The sequence below is a fragment of the Melospiza georgiana genome, chromosome 4, assembly GCF_028018845.1.
Source record: "Melospiza georgiana isolate bMelGeo1 chromosome 4, bMelGeo1.pri, whole genome shotgun sequence".
NCBI lineage: Eukaryota > Metazoa > Chordata > Aves > Passeriformes > Passerellidae > Melospiza > Melospiza georgiana.
In genome coordinates this window covers 75,107,645-75,127,875 of record NC_080433.1, presented here as the reverse complement: position 1 = coordinate 75,127,875, position 20,231 = coordinate 75,107,645, and the positions used below count along the sequence as shown (strand labels likewise).

The window sequence follows — 20,231 nt, the reverse complement described above, 5'->3', positions numbered from 1 at the left end:
TCCTCCTCCTCCCGCGGCCGCAGCGGCAGCGCCACCGCGCCTGTGCCATGGAGCGCCGGCCGCCGCCGCGCATGCGCGGGGCCGCACCGCCCCGGCCGGCGGGAGCGGAGCCCCGGAGCCGGGGCCTGCCGCGCGGGAAGGGAGTCCCAGAGCCGGGGACTGGAAGGGAGCTCGGGGCGGGAGCCCCGGGCAGCTCGTTCCGACGGCCGATCACCCGGGGATCACCGGGTGGAAGGGAGCTCGGGCGAGCACCCAGGGCAAGCCCCCCCCGGGGCACGGCCACCCAGAGCAACCGGCTTGGGGGTTTTCCTGAGGAGAGGGAGACTCCGCGATAGGCGGCTGTTCCAGGGCTCTGCCACCCTCAGCATAAGGAGGCGCTTCCTCTTGTTGAGATTAAACTTGTGCTTCACTTCATGGCCACTGCTGAACTCCTGATGCTTCACTTCCTTCTTCTGCCACTGGCACCCCTGACAAGTCTGGCCCCGTCCTCTTGGCCCCATCAGAGATATTTACATGCATTGATGGGATCCCCTCTCAGTCTTCCCCAGAATAAACAGGCTCAGCTCCCAGTCCTTTCTCCTTAGGGATACTCCAGAGCCCACATCATTCGCGTGGCCCTCTCCAGCAGCTCTTTGTCCCTCCATACCGGGGAGCCGTGCAGGTGTGCCTTGGCTGGGGCTGAAGGGCAGGAGGGCTCCCCTCACCTGCCGGCCGTACCCCGGACGCCACCGGCGCTCCCAGCTAAGGACAGGCTGATAACGGTGCCTAGCTCATGCCCCAGCGCCACTCCCAGCTCTTTCCCCGCAGAGCCGCTCTCTGGGAGCTCGCCCGCCCACCCGTGCCGGTATTTGAGGCTGTCCCTGGGCAGGCCCGGCCCCTAAGCCCGGCTTTATTAAACCCGCGGGGCCGCGGTGCCTGGCTCCATGATGGCGCCCACGGCCTCGGGGCCGTGCGGCGCTCCGGCTGCTCGATGGGCACCGGTGGAGTGCCGAGCTGTCGAGGGCGGCACCAGAGCGGACGGGACCCCGAAACCCGCACCGTATGCGCCCGTCCCACACCCTGCGTGCCCCATCCCGCACCCCGAAACCCGCACCCTGTATTCCCCATCCTGCACTCCCCGTTCCGCACCCCGAAACCCGCACCCGGTGCCCTGCCCGCCCTGGGAAGGAGCTGCTCCCATGAATTCCAGTTCAAAGGCAGCCGGGAGCACGCCTGCATTCCCAGGCATTCAATGGGAATCTCCTGTAAAGGCTCCAAAAACAGCACCCCGACCCCCCCTGCCCGCCCGTGGGATCGCTTTGTTTTGTTTTCTTAACCGAAACACAAACATTTACAGTATTTGCGGGATTACGGATAGATTAGATGGAGTTTAGCTATCAGAGAAGGAGGATTGTAACTTTGTGATGCCTGAAAAAGCCCTTTGTTCGGGCATAGCACTGCGGGAGCTTGGCACGGAGCAGGGCAGCGGGGCCGGGGCTGGGACAGAGTGCTCCTGCCGGTGGGATGAGACCCTGGGGGCTGTGTCAGACCTGTGAAAAATGCATCTGTTTTATGATTGGCTTTTCGCAAATTTTAAAATTAATATTATGTGTGTTGTGTTACAAAGTAATGCTGTTTCAATTCTCTTAAGTGCTGTAGTAAATATAGTTTTAGGTAATAAAAATTGTTAAAATAGAAACGATGCTATGTAGGATACTTTTTTTAAAGAAAGGGCTTGCAGGGATATAGCAGCCACAGGACACCTGAATCTTTCAGAGAAGGAGAATTTATTGCTCCATTATCAGGAGAAACGAACTTCTTCCCGCTTCGAAGGCGCTGTTAGGGTTCAGAGGAAGAAGCTGACACTGACCAGACAGAATCCTGAGTTTGAATGGAATTTATGCATCATGTATGAGGTGTATGAATATGCAACAGGCTGTTGCTTTTAAGTGTTAATCCTGTGTTAACGTGGGTCCTTTTTTGGGCTCGTGCTGTCCAGAAAAAAGTATCTGGACGTATAGTAACCCTTTGTCTCTATTATCTCATATTGTCCAAATTGTTATTACTCTGATTGTGTTACTATTTTTTAAACCATTTTATTGCTATTAATTTTTTTTAAAAATTAAAAACAAGCAATTGGCGTTTTTCCCAAGAGCCCTGTGGCTGTGCCGCTGGGCTGCTCAGCAGAGGAGCAGAAAGGAGCCCTTGTGCTCTGCCTAAGCGCCCCTCAGGTGTTGAGCCAGATCTGCTGGGATTGTTTCCCCTTCTTTCTAATCTTACAAAAAGACTAAATAATGCTGTGGGCTGGAGTGTGATACACCAAGCAAACCATATCACTGGGAACTGGGGGGTTTGACTGGGGGAAAGGAGGCTCAGAGGGACCCTGTGGCTCTGCACAGCTCCTGGCAGGAGGGACGGACAGGGGGAAATGGCCTCAGGCTGTGCCAGGGAGGCTCAGGTTGGGCATTTCTTCATGGAAAGGGTGGTCAAACATTGGAATGGGCTGCCCGGGGAAGGGATGGAGTCCCTGTTGCTGCAGGTGCTTGAGGTCACAGACATCTTTTAGGAAAAATCTTTTCTTTAAGATTTTTCTTCCTGAGAAGCTGAGAGGCTTCAGGAGCAAAATGTAAATAATGATTATTTGCAGCTGTGGAATGCAACAAGTAGAGTTCTGATTAGTCTCATGTAGTTGTTTCTAATTAATAGCTAATCACAGTTAGCTGGCTCAGACTCTCTGAGCCACAAGTTTTTGCTATTTTTTTTATTTTATTCTTAGCTAGCTTTCTGGTGATTTTTTTATTCTTTTAGTATAGTTTTAATGTAATATATATCATAAAATAATAAATCAAGCCTTCTGAAACATGGAGTCAGATCTTTGTTTCTTCTTTCATCTTCGTACTCCTGTGAGCACAGTCACAGATGTGGCACTCAGCACTCTAGTCTAATTAACAAGGTGGTGATGGTCCAGGGTTTGACTCAATCTTGGAGGTCTTTTCCAACCTAAACGATTCTGTGATTCTGAGACTACTCCAAATGCAGGTGCCTTGCTTCGAAAGACAGGTGTGTGCCAAGGAAGGCGGGGATGCAGAATGTGACCCTCTTCCCTCGGAATATTATAACTTTAAATCGGGCAGGCCGGGCAGTTTTTGGCCGGTGTAGCGGGGCAGAGAAGCGCGGCACAGACCCGGCGGGCACGGCACGGCACGGCACAGACCCGGCTCGGCCCGGCTGCAGCTGCGGCCGCCGCCGCCAGGGGCGCTGCGGGCTCGGCTGCGCTGCTGCCCCGCGCCACCAGGCGGCGCTGTGCCACCGGCGGCGTCCGCGGGGACGGACGGACAGAGGGACGGGATGGCGGCAGCGGGAGCCCCGGAACGGCGGGCCGGGCCCTCCGGGCAGAAGGCGAGAGGCAGCAGAAACTCGGCCGCTGTGGCCGGAGCTGCGGGGGTCCCCACGGGCGGGGGCGGGTGGGTACGGTGCCGCAAAACCGGACACGGGGAGAGAACCGGCGGGGCTGGGCAGCGGCTCCCGAGCACGGCCGGGAGAGGCTCCCATAGAGGGGGAAAGGAACCGGGGCTCTCCCCGAGGCCCCGAGCAGATGGTGAAGGGTCCTTCTCAGTGAGGTGGCGTGATCAGGTTCCAGGGCAACAGCTCCACTCACGGGGCAGAAGGCAGCAGGAACCTGCACCGAGCGCGGGACCTGCGTCCAGCCCAAATACCCAGCCCGAATCCCGCAGTCTGTCCGTCTGTCCGTCCCCCAGGTGAGTTCCCAGCCAGCCGCCCCCAGCCCGTGGCCGCTCCTTTCGTCTCTCTGCACTATGGCTCGTATCGCTCGTTGTGGTTTCGACCTTAGCGACGGACGGAGCAGAATCCCGTGAGAGAAAGAAACGAAAGGAAAAGTCCCAAACTCCGACACCAGCACAGCCGTGAGGAGCAAAGACCCAGGAAGGAAGTCAGGAGCACAAAACGTGCTACTGATGTGCAGGGTTTGGTTTAGAGCAGAAATGAACTTTTTGAGTGGAATCCCCTGATCTCACCTACTTAAATGTTGTTCTGGCATAGAAATGTTGTTCTAGCATAATCGGGCAGTCCCACAGCATATGGACAGAGGAGTGTGAGGCATCAGTACATCAAATACCCTCTGTAGGTGTTTTAGGGCATTTGGGCCCTGGCACCAAGTTAAGCCAGGCTTAAATAATCCATCAGAACTGTGTGTGGTGTGGGTGGTGGGTCCTCAGCACTGCTTCACCCCAAAAGTGGGGCCACTGATCCACTACACTACTTGTGAACACAACCTTTATTAACTTCCCTGTTACAGTAAATAACTGCCAGCAGGTGGGACCACTAAAACCCCAACATTCCCTGTTGTCCGTGCTAGGTACAGCGTTGTTTGGCATTTTTTCATTTCTGGCACACTGTTGTAGAGCCCAAAATAAGGGAATATAGAATAAATTCTCGACTTCAAACAAGTAAAAACAACATTAAAGTAAACTTTGTCATGTGTTCTTTCTTTCTGGCAAAATTTGTGTTTATCTGCTGCTTTTGCGAACTGGCTTCACAGATGTTGCCTAGTGAATGTCTCCTTTTGTCTGGGATTATGAAGTACAGGGATTAATGGAATGCATATTTCTTTCTTGAAAAATTTCTGAGGATCCAGCTTTTTCGATGGAAGATTCTGTTAGCTGGAGGACTAGAAATCAGAAAATGCCTATTTTGAAGAGCCAGTTCCAATCTGGTTTGCAGGCACTTGGAAAGATGAATTAGATATGATTTAATGAAGTGAGAAACCTGCTTGGTGTATTAGACCTTCCTTGGGGCTGAGGACTTTCTATACTGGCAGATTTTCTATACTGGCTTTCCATAAATTAACATGTTACTTTCTACCTTTCCTACCAATGGCATTCCAGTTCCCTAGGGCCAGCAGGGACTTGGGAAAGGTAGCAGGGGCTGCTGAAAGTGTGCTCAGACCCCTTGAATTTATAAATTACCTGGGGCTTCCAAAACAGCATTAAACTCCATTGGTTCTAGGCCAACGTAATGGATATACTGGACACTAAAGCTGTAGTGCGTACATGCCAGAACTGCACAGAAAATACTAAAAGGCGTTTCTTCATGGTAAGGAAAAAATGAGATGTGATGCCTGACTTTGCATTTCAGTACCTGGCCTCTTGACAAGGCTTTTCCCTTCTGCCCAAGTGATGATGTTTTGCTAAGTCATGGCAATGGAAGTCCTGTTTCAGCTACTGTGTGCTTACAGAGCAGCACTGTCTCACTTGAGCAGGTGTTGCTACGTATTGGATGGCACTGTAACTCAACTAATCAACAAGAATATTGCTGATCACAGCACTAAAGGCATCTTGTGTGGAATGGTGAGTGTCAGAAAAATAGCAGAGTTTTTTGTGGGTGATTTTGCCACTTAAAGGCAACGATCCAGGTGTCCCTTCTTTTCCAGTTTCAAGTAGGAGTTTGTGATAGATATGCATGCTGAACCCTTAGTTTGGAAATGGACACTTGAGAGATAAGGTTTTCCTTATCTCTGGAGGTAACTTCAGTCTGCTGACCCACCCCATCAGGGCAGGTGTCAGTTGTATTGGTTTACCACCCTTCAAGATGCAGTTCAGGAGGTGGTGCTCTGGGTTTTCCTCAGGTTACAGCAGGACCTGGGCTGTGGTGGGCTGTCTCTTCTCCACAGGGAAAAGTGCTTTTGGATATCATTGCCTTGAGATGATTTCAACAGAAACGAATGAGAAACTTTCTGGAGGGGTTTTAGTTTGTTGAAACACAGAAAAAATCCTTTTTAGCTCTGGCCCACAGAAGATACTGGCCCTGTTTCTACTGCAGTTGCTATCATAAGTACTCTTTGAAAGAGCAATCTCTCAGCTACCATCAGCACAGGAAATTGCAGGGTCAGATTTTGGCCATTACCCTCACACTGCCGATTCCACCACAAAATAGTTCCACGCCTATGTGTCTTCTAAATACCCTATAATATGTAGGAAAAAAGCTTATCCAATGAACTCTAATTCCAGTAATACTCACAGTAATATTCCCATGAAGATCTAGTGGATTAAATAAAACATAGTTGTCCTTTAAGGAAAAAAGAAGCCAAGAATTATTCTCAAGGCTTGCATTCAAGAGGGTAAAAATAAAACCCATATGTCATAGTCCTAAAATTATATTTCTGGGGTTTTTTTATGTACACTTTTTTCCTGTATATCAAAGGAAATTATTTCCTTTGGAAATGAGATCTCAGCACTCTGTATTCCTCTGAATGTGACACCTTTCCAGCAGTCTACTCATGTCATTCCATGTGGACTTCAGCAGTGTGGGGTTTGGTCCATATCAAGCAGTTTGTAAAAATAGAGCCATTCAAATCATAATAATTATAATTCTGTTTCATTGTACCATTGCTGTCTGAAGGTCTCGATTTCCATCTAGCCTTGAAAGAGGTTGGATAAAATAAATATTCAGTAACACAGGAATGAATGCAATTGCCTGCAGGGGAATCAAGCAATGGATCTGATGGCACGTTCTCAGGCAGTAATGTGATCTCGTTTCTCTTTCTCCCAGTTCTGTGAGGGAAATGAGATTGCTCATGGCTCGGTGCTGGTTCCGAGTGGCAATGGCATAACGGGGGTATCAGTTCCCAGAGAATCAGAACCACGGGCACGTGCTCCACACACGTCTCGAGTTACACCAGAATAATAATAGCTGCTCGGAGTCCTTCCACGTACAGTGTCCTAGTTAATTAGCCAACACCTAGTAAATAATTCAATTTCATGCACTTGTCAGCAGCAGTATTTATAGCCTTAAAATATAAATAGTCCTTCAGTGACACTTTCAGAATTTCTGCCTTTTTTGCTTTTAAGAGTCGAGACAATGAGATATTTAATTGTGCCAGTAAAATGTATTACACTTCCACAGTTATTGAAACAGTTACATTTGCTGGTTATGTTACATTTCATTGTGTAATGTTATGTTATGTTGGTATTTTTCCTTTTCCTGCCTAAATGTAATAAATAGATCATTTATTCAGGTCCCACACCAAACCATGGGCATATTAATGAATGTCTGTATTTATATATTGCAATTGATGTCACGATCAAAGGTAATGGTCCTGCACTTTTGAAATATTGTAATGCTGATTAAGCCACTGTCCCCGTCTCACGCACAGCTGTGGCACAGGCAGGAGGAGCACAGAAGTGCTGCTCCTCAGGGCTGCCAGGGAGATTATTTAACTGAGGTAACTGCATAAACTGTCCTTAGAGTAGTCTTCAAGATACTTCACAAGATATGCAAGCCATTCTCTGGTGCATTAACGACATTAAACTGGATTATAATCTTATTCAAAACATGGAGGGAGAGCTGCTCAATAACCACGTGATGCTTTTGCTTCATGTGTTCCATTTGAAATGGACATGGTGATGTGAGTTATTAAATGTTCAAGTATCAAATATATCAAAAATAAAACTCATTAACAAAGCAAACCACTGAGTTCTGGTTTTAGAAGCCTCACACGGGATGCCTCACATCCAGGTGCCCACAAAGGTGGAATTCAAGCTTGTGTCCACACAGCGATGCCTGTTTGTTGTCACAAGGTGATACAGAGGGGTTTGTGTTGTGCCAAGCCAGAGGAGACTGAAGAGGCTCAGGATCTGAATTCTGAGTCTCCTTATCCATGGCCGATGGGTTAACGGAAGGAATAATTCTAACAGGAGGAATAACTCTAACAAAGCAAATGTTCACTTCGGACCTATCTTTATTCCTGAATGCGTTCCCACCTGAGGTCAGAAGGGACTGTCCATTCACAGACAAAGCAGAAAAGGTCAAGAGCTGCAGGATAGCCCCACAAACCTTTTAAAAACTCTTAATTTATATATCTCTGTGCATTCATAGAAGTGAGTTATGTACAGTGGAAAGAAGGTAGAAGGATCATTCCTTGTTATCCAACAGGAATTACCCAGTTCACTTTCTTGGTTATTAGCCATTTGAACAAACTCTGTTTACCACGCCAATTCTCAGGTAAAAGCTCCTGTGCAGTACTAGCTGCCAAAGGAGGAACCTCTCGTTGGTGCTTGCTCTTTGAGCAGTGTCTCAATTCACTGCAGGCAGAGCTGTCTCCAGTGCTGCATTTGACCCTGGTAACAGAAATTTATGGGGATTTGAAATGCAAGGACAGGGTCTTCATACTGCCTTCAAAGCACCAAAATTCTCATTTGTCAGGCCTGTGCTGCCTTTCTCTGCTTTTATGTAGGGAGAATTATTGTCATCACCTTGGAATCATTTCTTGATAGCCGCTGAGGGAGATGCTGCTTTGATTTTCTTAGCCAGGATTATTATGAACAGCACGACTTGAGAAATGCTTGCTAAATAAATTGCTTAATTATACAGAACTCTGCTAAGTGACTGTGCATCTTCCTACCCCCAAAGCACCTAGCAGCTGGGAAAACTTTACCCAAATTAAACTTAAACTAATATTAAACCAAAATAAGGAGACACACGACTGTATTTTAAGAAGTAACAAAAAAAGTCCCTCTCTACAGTAGCTACCTGAGAGTTTTCATGTACACAGGTATAGGACTGCCATTCTGAAGAGCTGTATCCCAAAATTTAGGCTCTTGGAGTAAGAAAGATCTCCACTATCTTGCTGTTATTAATATCAGGATTAAGAACAGACCATCCTTTGCTAATTTTAGAACTCTGAAAAAGGCAAGGAGGAATAAAAATACGCCAGTACATCCATCCTCATTTTTGAACACGTTCACTACATTTGTGTCATAATTTTATACTCCCAGTCTTGAGATATTTCACAGATGACTTTTCAGTGGTATGAAAACTTACTGGGCTCCTGATCTTACTGCTGTGAGTGAAGAAATGAACATAATCAGTTTGCAAGGGACAACCATTCCAAGAATTTGTTACAAAGCAGAGCTGTGGTCTGTGGAAGCCTAATTCTAAATCCAACAAATTAACTGCTAGTACGTGGAGCTTCCTACTTTATCTGTGTCTTTCCTTTCCAGTGATTTTCCATTTATGCCAGAGATTATCTCAAAGCACTGTGTTAAGTTTCGGTGCCTCAAATCAATAGATTAATCACTTCATCAGCCTTCACTTAGTTTTGGAGGATTGTTTTGAAATGAAGACAGACCCAATATTATTTTAACCTCGTTTTTGTTTGCATGTGTGGGGAAACAGCTTGATAGCACAGATCCTCAAGTCTAAAAAAGCACAAAGTGTCTCAGATAACATTTGAAGAGTTTTTCTTGAGTACCTGCCATGTACAGAATGTCTCTGGCAGTGATGCCACCAGGGTGGGGAGCCAGCAGAGAGGTGTGCAAAGGATGATGACCCCCCTGCCATGCAGGCACTTGCCTGTCCTCTGCAATTCACATCTTCCCAGGTTTTTGCTCAGGGATTGTTAGATAAGCAGCATAAAGATGGTTTCCATGGACACTTTCTGCGATCTGCTTGCAGCAGAGGAGCAGCAGCTCAGTCTTTAGATGCAGGTTTTGCAGCTCTGCTCCTTCCCAGCTGAGGCTGTGCTACCAGAGCAGGCTGTTGGAGAAGTTGTGTCTCAAATCTCTCTGTGATTCTGAGTGGCTCCTTCCCCTCCTCAACCAGCTTTGTGCCGCTTTCATTTTCTGTTCATGGTGGTAGACACCATGCCTTCTTCACACAGCCACTGAAAAGGACTTTGTTATGCACTAAAATGCAATCCTCACTCACAGCCTTGGTAACTGGCAGCATCTAAATAGTGATGAACAAAATCAGGTTGTTGAAGTCGGTGCAGCTAAAAAGTAATCTGGGAAAAGAATAATTCTGTTACAACCAGATGGTCAGATGCACAGAAGTATCAAAACCCTTGGCTGGGGCTGGGCTGGCTGCATGCTGGGTTATGCTTCTCTGCATAGATCTCCTCATTCCAAATTCCAACAACTGAAAATGTTGGGATGCTGAATTTAAAGCACAGCTCCAGCATTCCTGGGAATGTCTGGTATTCCTTACAGACGTTACACTACCCAGCATGCAGCAACCTGCTATTTTTGACTCAGTCTCAAAGAGGACACAGTGATTAGGATTCTTGTGATTTAATCATGCTTGCTGTTTGGTTGGAGTTTTGGTTTTTTGTTTTGTTTTTGGGGTTCTTTTGGTGTGTGTGTTTTTGTGGTGGGTTGTTGTTGTTATTGTTTGAGACATTTCTTGTCCCCACTGCTCATATCTGAAGTCTGTTTTAGGACCTCTGTGCGCAATTAGAAATTTCCTGCAATACTCCAGTATCAGTTTATGCCTGGTTTATTTTTTGCACGCTAGTGTTGTTTTATGGCCCAAATGTACATTTTGCCTTCAGGACAAATCTGTGCATTGTGATGAATGGTTCTGTCCCCACAGCTCTGCTGCTCCTGGGTGGAACCAGCCAAGGGTACCACCTTAGCACACCTGGGATCCCCTGTGCCTGTTTGCCAAGGGTTCCACATTAGCACACCTGGGATTCCCTGTTTGCCAAGGGTTCCACATTAGCACACCTGGGATTCCCTGTTTGCCAAGGGTTCCACATTAGCACACCTGGGATTCCCTGTTTGCCAAGGGTACCACATTAGCACACCTGGGATTCCCTGTTTGCCAAGGGCACCACATTAGCACACCTGGGATCCCCTGTGCCTGTTTGCCACCCCAGTGAGGCAGACAGGCCCATAGGGCAGAGCAGGGCCCAGGGACAGTGCAGTCACAGGCACAGAGGTGCAGCAGTGAAGCCTGCCCTGTGTGAGCTGCACACACCAGCAGCAGCCGGTGCCAGCCGTGCCCGGGCACGGGAAGCTCAGGGAATTGTCCCTCTGCAGGGCTGGCAGCTCATTAAGGCAGCAGAAAGGGCTGGTGGCAGCACTCTGCTTCCCTCAGATCTCCACGCCAATGCTCACAGCACTTGTTCTGAATACTCAATGGAGGAAAGCTTCCAGAGCTTACACAACACCAAACCAGGAAATTTCAAATGTGCTGAAGATGGCTACGTGGGTATTTTAGCATACTTTAGAATATATCCACAGTGCAATATATGGTGTCACTGCAAATTCCTGCAGAGGTGTGTTTGCACCACAGACACCACAAGTAATCCAATGCCAGATGATATCAGTGACCCACTCTGCTTTTACCAGCTGTAGCCAAGAGGCAGAGGCTTCCAGAAACAGGCGAACATATTTTAATATTCCCTAAAAATATACAGTGTGCAATAAAAAACTTTGGAGGAAAATACTACCTCCTGACTTTTGACAATTTAATTTATACTATATGAGAATGACATTTAATCACCCTTATCTTAATTATCCTAAACTTGGTATGTGCAATAACTGCATGTATAACCATCAGCTCTAAAATTATTCAGCCACAAAATTTACCTAAAGTGCCTGAAGCACTATTTTCTATATGCCTATTTCAGCTTAAAAAATGCCTTTCTTTAACTTGTTCTAAATTCTTTTCACATAGATTTTATTGCGTGAATTCCCTGTTCTGCTGATAAGGGCCACAGAAGTAATGACTGGTTTTTGGAAAAGGTTTCCATAGACTATACCTGTGGAAATATCTTATTTTTTAAATGCCTGTAGTGCTTTCCCTCACCCTGTGCTCCCACGGAGCAGCTTTTCCTCGTGTCAAGCTGGGATTATCTTTGAGCTTTTGGAGAGGAGGGTCACAGACATGGCACGTGCTCTCCATTGCTGCTGCTGTGCTGTTTCAGCTGCTTCCCCAACCCAAGCCTAAGCTCTCCACCATGCAGCTTTTCTGCCATCCCCCTGCCCCATTAAGGTTGTGTTTCCCAATAAAGCGTTCAAAACCCCCAAACCTTGTACTAATTACATTTAATTTTCTTACCTTTTTCTGATCTTGGTTATAGTTTCAGCAACTGCATCAAAAGTGCTTTGTCTTGTATTTGTGTTCTACTCTGCGCTACTCTGTGATTCTCCAATGCTCTTTTGACCAGGTAAAACCTCTTATTTGTGATCTTTTCTGTCCAAGAGAAGAATTTTTTTTTAACTTTTCTTTTTTCGTTATTTCTTTTTTTTTTTTTAATGAAAACATCCAGGGAATTATGAGGATCAAATGTGAACAGCTAACTGAGGAAAGAATGCTGAAAAACAACACAGAGATAAAAAGGGCAAATTAAAATACACCAGAGAGAAGCAAATGCCCAGAATATTTCTGGAAGCAGTTAAGGAGTTGCTGTACAAAAGAGTAAGCAAAGGAGATGTTATTGTAGGGAAAATAGCTTTGGCCAGAGGTTTAGGTTTTGGCATCAACTTTGGTGTTGGAAAGGTTTTCCTTCTTGGTGGAGGAAATGTAAAACCCTGACTGGCACAAAGTGAGCCACCAATAGGCTGTGACCTGAAATTTATCAAGGAGATTTTAAAGGTGAATTTTTTGTATGTTTGGTTTTGTGGTTTGCTTTTTTTTTTTCTTTTTTTCTTTTTTTTTCTTTTTTTTTTTTTTTCTTTTTCCCTTAAAGTAGCTTCTGAAGGTTCAGATATTTGGGTTTGTTCTACTTCCTTCATCACGCAGTGGTGCTGCTCTGTAAGAAAGATCTGATTGAGGCTGTGTCAGAGCTGGTTTGGGGACACTTTACGAAGCACACAGAAACTGACCTTGAACCAATGACTTTGTGCAACTTGGCAAAGCAAAGGAAGGCAAAGATTTACTGAACTGGAAGTGCTTGTCCCAGAGCTGCCCTCTCACCAATTCCACTGCTATGAGGGGCTATGAACAGCATTGCAGGTTTTATATAAACACATGAACCTGGGCAATGAATCCATCAGAGGACAGCATCAGTCCATCCACCCTTCCAACATTCCTTCAGCACTCCTGCCTTTGTGTACCTGGGGGTTTTCACTTGGAGCTTCCTGTGCCCAAAGACAGTGGGAAAAATTATGTGTCAAGGTAAGCAGGGAGGTCAGTGTTCACTGAATGCTTTGGAAGCTTTTTTGTCACAGTCATGGTAAAAAGATCAGTGGACAGCTTTGAGCCTTTCTCTTAGTAATACATTTTGATAACAACATCAATAACTATGTATTAATGGCTTCCCACTGTAAGCTGTTGCTGGTGGGGGCCAGAAAGATTATTTCCTGTAAAAAAAAAAAAAGAAAAAGAGGAGGAAAGATGATTATCAGGAATGCTGTTAGAATGTAAAACACTTCTAGAGAAACTAAAACAAATCTCTCAAGTTCCCTACTTTTTTGCATTATAATGACTTGTAGCAGACATTCAAGAAAGCTGCTGACTGGCTGTTTTGCTCCCTGTAAGCATTCCTTTAATGCTGAAGATTAAGTAAATACAAAGATTAAATTGCTACAAAGCATGAGCAACTGATTTTTAAAAATTATTATTGCTAAGAAGAGGGAGATGGATTAGAAAAAGTCATTCCTCTGAGAAATAATACCTCCAAAATAATCTTTCAGTGAAAACAAAAACCACAAAACAACAAAAGAAAACGAAACAATTCAAAACCAGGAAGAGTCTTATTTAGCAGAGCTAGCTGACATGCTGTTCTTTAAAAGTTAAATATGTGCATCAGTTGGAGATAGGATATCAAATATCAGTAGGGAGAGCAGCAGGAAACTTTTTCCACTGCATGAAAGGGATAAAAAGAAGGAAAACAAGTCTCAGTTGCAGGAACAGCTGACTAAGCGCCTGACATACTCGAAATACAGCCAATTGTAACAAATACCAGGGAAATCTGTATCTTCCAAACAAAAACTCTCCTCACTGAGGAACTTCAGATCTAGATAAAAATGGAGCTATCAGAACGACACCGAAGCCATAGGCACACGCATCACACCGAACCAAAATGCTGCAGCTCCAGCTGCTTGCACAAGATTTTCAGTGCTCTGGGTGTGCTCAGCCTTCAAGGAGAGCAGGCAGGGAGGCCCAGCTGACACAGAAATGCAAAATTCCAGGAGCCAGAAAGAATCAGAGGCAGGCTCCACACCCCTGGTGCCCGGGGGGAGCCGGAATGAATATTCCTTGCCTTTCACATGTTAAAAGCTCGGTGGATTCACAAAGCCACAAACCTTGCTAGTGTTCCACATCCTCAAGTGCAGACTGCAGAGCTGGATCTGCTACTCGATCCAAAATATTTTAAGGGAAGAGGAGCAAGAAGCAGAATCTAGGAAAGCCAGTAAAGATTCTGTGTTTGCTTACACTGCCTGAGACTTCAGCTCTCTTTCAAGCTGTTTTGAGAAAACAGACTCTGAATCTCAGTAGCGCTGGGAACTCCTAGTAAGACAAAATGTTCTCGTGGCAATTCCTGTATACCTTTCTCCTTGATTACCCTCCTGATTGCCTCATGCTGGTGTCCAAGCTGCAGGAGCCAGGGAAGCAATTCTCCTCCCCAGCAGTGCTTCCTGTGGCTGTAGAGCTCTGGAGCCCTGTGGAAGGGAAGAAGAGAATTGGGCAAAGTTTAGCCCTTTACCTTTGGTATAGTTGCAATAATTTTGTTATATTTTATTTATTTTTTAATCATAATATTGTTTTACTTTCCCAAGAGGAATACATAGCTTTATTATCCTTAAACCTGAAATGTAATGTAACTAATGTTCCAAGATCTCCCTTAAGAAAAATATAAATGAAGCTGACTAATTTAGTAATTGTCTATGCTTAGTGACAGTTGCAAACAGACAAGTCTCTAAAAGATATTTCCAACCTATGATTAAATATCAGGCTGTTCTGAGCTGTTCTTCTCTTGTGCCCACGATACTCCTTTTGCCAGCCCCCTGACAAGCAATGCCTTGAGGTAAATAAAATCTCTAAGGTGAATAATGAAATAATCCTGGAAACAATAATAATAATCTGTAGGCCTTTCAAAAGCAGCCTGAGATGATGACCTACAGATTGTAGGCTCTGCCTGTTCAGTAATTCCCAAAGATGGGATTTAAAACTATCCTTGGTATTTAATGACCTGGTGAAATTCTAAAGTAGCTCCTTCTTGAATCAGTAATGGAGGGCAGACACAAAATCTGGTCACATTAACCTTAATTCTGTAGGAAATGGGATTTGGACAAGGTGGGAATGAGACCTGGAGAGAAGGTGCACACAGGGGCACCAAAGAGCATCCAGATTGGACACATGGGCCTCAGCACAGCACCTGGAGTGCTTATGGAAAGGGTGTTGTGGTGCTGGCCAGAGTCCTCCTGGTCATCTGTCCATTTCATGGAAAGGAGCTGGTCATAAGCACAAGAACACAGTGCACCTTTTGCATCATTGCTGGTTTTTTAGTCCTTGACTCCTTGAAACTACCAAGAAAATTGCTGGGAATGGTGTTTTGTGAGGAACACACACATAAACCAGTTTAGCAATTTCTTCTCTCATTAACACAGAATTGCAACAATTTCCTGCTCTTTCCCTTCTGTCCCTCATCTCCCCTCTTTGGCACCTTTCTTTGCCTTTCACAGAATCACAAAATGGTTGGGGTTGGAAGGCACCTCTGGAGATCCTCTGGTCCCACCTCTCTCCTCACCTGGAGCAGGTTGTACAGGATCAAGTCCAGGTGAGTTTTGAGTACCTCCAGGTAAGGACAGCCCACGGTCTCTCTGGGCAGCCTGTCCAGTGCCCAGTCACCTCCAAAGCACAGATTCCCTGTGTGTGTTTGTGCCGCTGCCCCAGAGCACCAGTTCTGTCCTTGAGAGGTGTTGTTGGGGTCCCCCCTGAGCCATCCCCTCTCCAGGCTGGACAGACCCAGCTCTCCCAGCCCTTTTTGGAGCTCCCAGTGCTCTCCACAGCCCTCCCCTGGGCTGTCTCAAGCATTTCCAGCCTTCCTTGTCCTGGGGAGCCCAGAACTGGCCACAGCCCCCCAGAGGTGGCCTCAGCAAGGCTGAGGACAGGAGGAGAAGCCCCCTTGACCAGCAGAGGTGCTGATGGTCACCCAGGCAGGTCCCTGGGGAGTGGCTTGAGCAAGGCTGGCCCTTGGGGACACCAAGTTACAGACTCTGCCCCCCAGCCAGCTCCCAGCCCATGAGGTTTCTCTCTCCTTTCTCTGACTCAGGCTGAATGTAGAGTGGCAATCATTTATGTGTGATAACCATGCTCTCAGTCCCTCAAGATAATTCCCTACACAGTTTTTAATTGTTTTAATTTAGTTCAGCCATCTCCTCCCTGCTCCCCTTTATACTGTAAAATTGATTAGAGATTTCACTAGAGAATACACAATGACATTCTGGTAGTACCTTAGAAAGAGGAAAAAGTATTCTAGGCTTCTTTTACAGCTTGCATGTCATTTAAATGCATAGTTGATATTGTCCTTTTCACAGACAGTGTTTTAAATTGCTGATGTTTGTAATTTTTCATTGTAGGAGAATGTTTGATTAGTCAATAAAATGTTAGAAAAGCATAAATTTCTAGAAAGTACAAAAGCCATTCAAAAGCCTCCTCCTGTATTGTTGCAGGAGAATTTCTTCTTGAATGCAAGAGATTTTAAATGTGCTGAAGTAGACTCTTTTGGGCACTTATGCAAGATGTGTACTTGTTGCCCTTGAGAAAAACACCAGCATAGGGTAAATCATTGGACACATGTAGAGTTCAAGTTAGTCAAGGATCAGTCAGCTTGTAACTGATTTTCAAATACAGCCTTATATGCTAAAATGAATACAGGCACTGGCCTTAATTATGACTTTGTGTTGCTTTGTTTAATCCCTATTTTTTGGTACAGGTATTTTTTGAGTAGTGTAACTAAAATGAAGATTTTTATTTTCTTCTTTCTTTTAACGCCATGGCTATATTGTTTTATAAACAGCCCTAACAAAGCTACAGCATGGAGAAAATGGAGGAACTGCAGAATTCCTTTCTCAGCTGCTTGTTTGGATCTAGCAGCTGCTTCAGTGCAAGCATGTCTCTGTTCCTGTGAGCTGGGCAGCTTTTATCAGGTCTGTCTCTCACTGTTGAGCTGAATGGGCAGGCCTGGGGCAGGGGCTTGTTGAGGTTGCTGAGGTGTCCAGCAGGGTGTGACTGGGTCACTGCTCACACCCAGCTCATGAGCAGGGACAGCACAGAGGGAACTCACCTGGAGAGGCCCTGCAGGTAACCAAGGACATTCACAGATGTCCAGGCTTCCTCCAGAACTGCTGAGATTCCCAGTGAAACCCTGAGCAGGCAGCTGGAACCCTCTCCCCTGTGAGCACAGTACCTTCCTGCAGAACTGCTGAGATTCCCAGTGAAACCCTGAGCAGGCAGCTGGAACCCTCTCCCCTGTGAGCACGTTACCTGGTGCCCCACACCACTGCCATGCTGGAACGGGCTCAGGGGGTCAGGAGCTGGGTTTTCTGTGGAACCTGCCACATGAGTGACACTCGGGAGCCTGCTGGAAAATCCAGCTGTGAAACTGCAACGAGCCTTGAGACTTTTTACTCTGTCTCATATGGCTTTCAAAGTACACTTGAAAAAGCTATAACCTATTATTGTGTCAAGCAACTTGCACCAGAGAGGACTTTCTACCATTTCAACAACATACCAAACAGTATCCAGCTTTAAGAAATTTTTAAACTGTCAAGATTTTATAAAGTAAACTATTTCAAGCTCATCTTCCCCGAGACTGAAAAAAAATCTGTTTATTGAACACAATAAATATGACAGAATGATCAACTTTGTGTGGCAAGAGTTGTTGCTAGGATGCTGTTGAATGCTGCTGGATGGATGCTACGCCACCAGGCACTTCAAAAATATAATAAATAAATAAATATGTAAGAGCTGACTTACAGTTTTGTACCATGTGTACAGAGATGTGATTCATCCTGACACAAGTAATACACGTGGGACAATGAACACAAATGATATGCTTGAATGCACTGAAGAAATCCTGGGATCAAAGGACAGGACTGGAAATCAGAAAATGATGTCCAAGCCCACTGTCTGGTCTGATGGCACATTTAAACCTTTTGGTGACTCAGTTTTTCACTCGTGAGATTGGGACAACATAAAGCATTCTGAAACACTGATCTGCAAAATGCTGTTAAAATTACTTATGGCTAGAAGGGGTCCTATTTCTGGTCACTTCAGGCAGTGAGGCCTGAAGCAATTACTGAATTACTGGCTCTGGAAAGCAGCCAGGTGAACTGCACCTGGGAAGTTAAAACTGGTTCTCATCCTGATGTTGCTCTTTATGCCTTTTTTTTTTTTTTAAAGGATTTATAAACGTCCAGCACTGACATAGAGGCAAGGTGAAAAGTGTAGGAATAAATTAAATGGCACAACCTGGTTCCTGAATAGCAGAAAAGGCAAGGAGGAGAAGCAGGTCAGACTGGTAGAGCACAGGCCTGGGAGAGAAGCAAACATCCTGTTTTCTCCAGTTCCTTGTAGTGAACATCTCTGCCAGCCTTGGAATGGGTTTGGTTTGGTGGGGTGTACCTGCAAACATACCAAGCATGAAGAGAAAACACATTTCTTTGGGGTTTGATCTGGACACAGCAAATATTTGTAGGAAACAAAAGGTTAAAAGGGAAGGAAAGCAGGTGAGTAGCTAACTGTAACTTTTATTGATTAAAATAACAGGAAGTAGGAAAAATAGGAATTTTTAAACAAAACCCCAGGAATTAAGATTTCCCAATGCACCATGAGGACAAGCCAAAAAGATATATCTTTATAACATGACAAGAAGGATGAGAGTGCCGCTGCCTATATGTTCAAAGTTCTTTCACATCCTTTGTAAATAGTTAGCCTGCAGGAGTTCAGGTCTGATCATTCCTGAGCAATCTAAGCACCAGAACTGCTCCAGCTTCCCCCTTTTCTGTTAAAAATACACTCACAAACAACTTATGGAAATCTAATCAGACTTGGCTAAATTCACAAGGCTTCTCAGAGTTAATAACTGAAACCTTCTGGTGGGTGTATTTATTATTCTCAGCATTAGCAAGATTGAATCTCTGTTTAGACCAGCTCTTGTTGAAATTAACATTTGGAAGCTGGAGCATTCAACCTTTTTATTTCAACAAAATATCTCTTTAGACCCTTTCTATAAATAAATCTTAGTTTATCATCTACCAAACTGCCTAAGCAGAAGCAGAGGCCACTATGAATCATATGTTTGATCTAGTAGAGTGATATCATGCCTCTATGGCAATATTGACTTATAGGGCTAAGGAGTATATGAAGGTGAATGTGTTAAAACAAAGCTATTTTTCAAAGCATTGAAATTTCAAAATATCCTTACTTTCAAAGAAGAAAAAGTGAAATGGGCTAGTGGAAGAAATGGGTCAAATTTTATGGGATTTGAAATTTTATTCAGATCCTGATGTTCTTTCCCCTTCAATGCTTGATACAAAAATCCTATAAATGTAGAATAACATATTTACACTAATAACATAAACCCATAAACATTATATTTTAATTTAAAATACATCATAAAGAAAATTTATTTATTGAGCTCTCCCAGGCAGATTCCTGGCTCTGAAGATTTTAAATACCTGGTCTGAATCAAAGTTTAGATGGAAAAGAATACAAAGATCAAAGATTTGCTGACCTGGGTCTGTTTCAGAGTAACAGCTCCTCAGGGCTCTTCAGAGCCCGACCATTACTCTTACATAGTTTTTGTGTCTTCGTCCTGCTCAATTCAGTTGTACTTACAGAAGAACTTCTTGGTCGGCGCTTCCTCTGCGGGAAAATGACAGAATGTGAAAGGAGGCAGGTACTCGTAAGACTATTAGGGGCAGCATTAAAATATTTCTAAAAAAAAGGGGATTTCCTCCCCCCTTTTTCCACCACACAAGCTATGGTGTAATCTGAGCTCTTTCATTTTTTTTTTTCCGCCGAAAATAACTTCAAGGCAAGAAAATTTCCAGCATGAAATAAGTGAGGGGGGGGGAAAAAAAAAGAGAGAAGGTAGCTGCTGTGTAGGAAGAGCGGATCAAGGCGCTGAGCAGGTGCGCGCCCTGAGGGGAGGCGCAGTGAGGGCTTCCAAAAGCCGGGACCAAATTAAAGAATTAAAAAATGAACCGCAGCAGGTAACTCCGAGCCAGCGAGGGTCAGCCGGGAGCTGCCCGCATTCCTTCACGGCCGCTGTCCCGCAGGAGCCCCGGATAAAATCGGTAAATCCCGTCCTGGGCAGGGTGCCTGAGGGGACAGCGGGACCCTGGAGGGGACGGGCAGGACCCTGGAAGGGACAGCGGGACCCTGGAAGGGACAGCGGGGCTCCGGAGGGGACAGCGGGCCCCTGAGGGGCCGGGCGGGCGCCTTAGGAGACCGCGGGGCTTCAGACGGGACAGCGGGACCCTGAGGGGCCGGGCGGGACC

The 20,231-nt window shown here is 45.5% G+C and overlaps 1 long non-coding RNA gene across 1 annotated transcript; it reads right to left on the bottom strand.

The window, feature by feature from the left end:
• Positions 1 to 13,035: 13,035 nt before the first annotated feature.
• LOC131083199 (uncharacterized) lies at positions 13,036 to 18,337 on the bottom strand. Its single transcript, XR_009114402.1, has 3 exons — positions 18,199 to 18,337; positions 14,272 to 14,384; positions 13,036 to 13,082 (listed from the first exon to the last, which is right to left on the bottom strand). It is a non-coding gene; the product is annotated as an uncharacterized LOC131083199 (long non-coding RNA).
• Between the last annotated feature and the right edge of the window lie 1,894 nt (positions 18,338 to 20,231).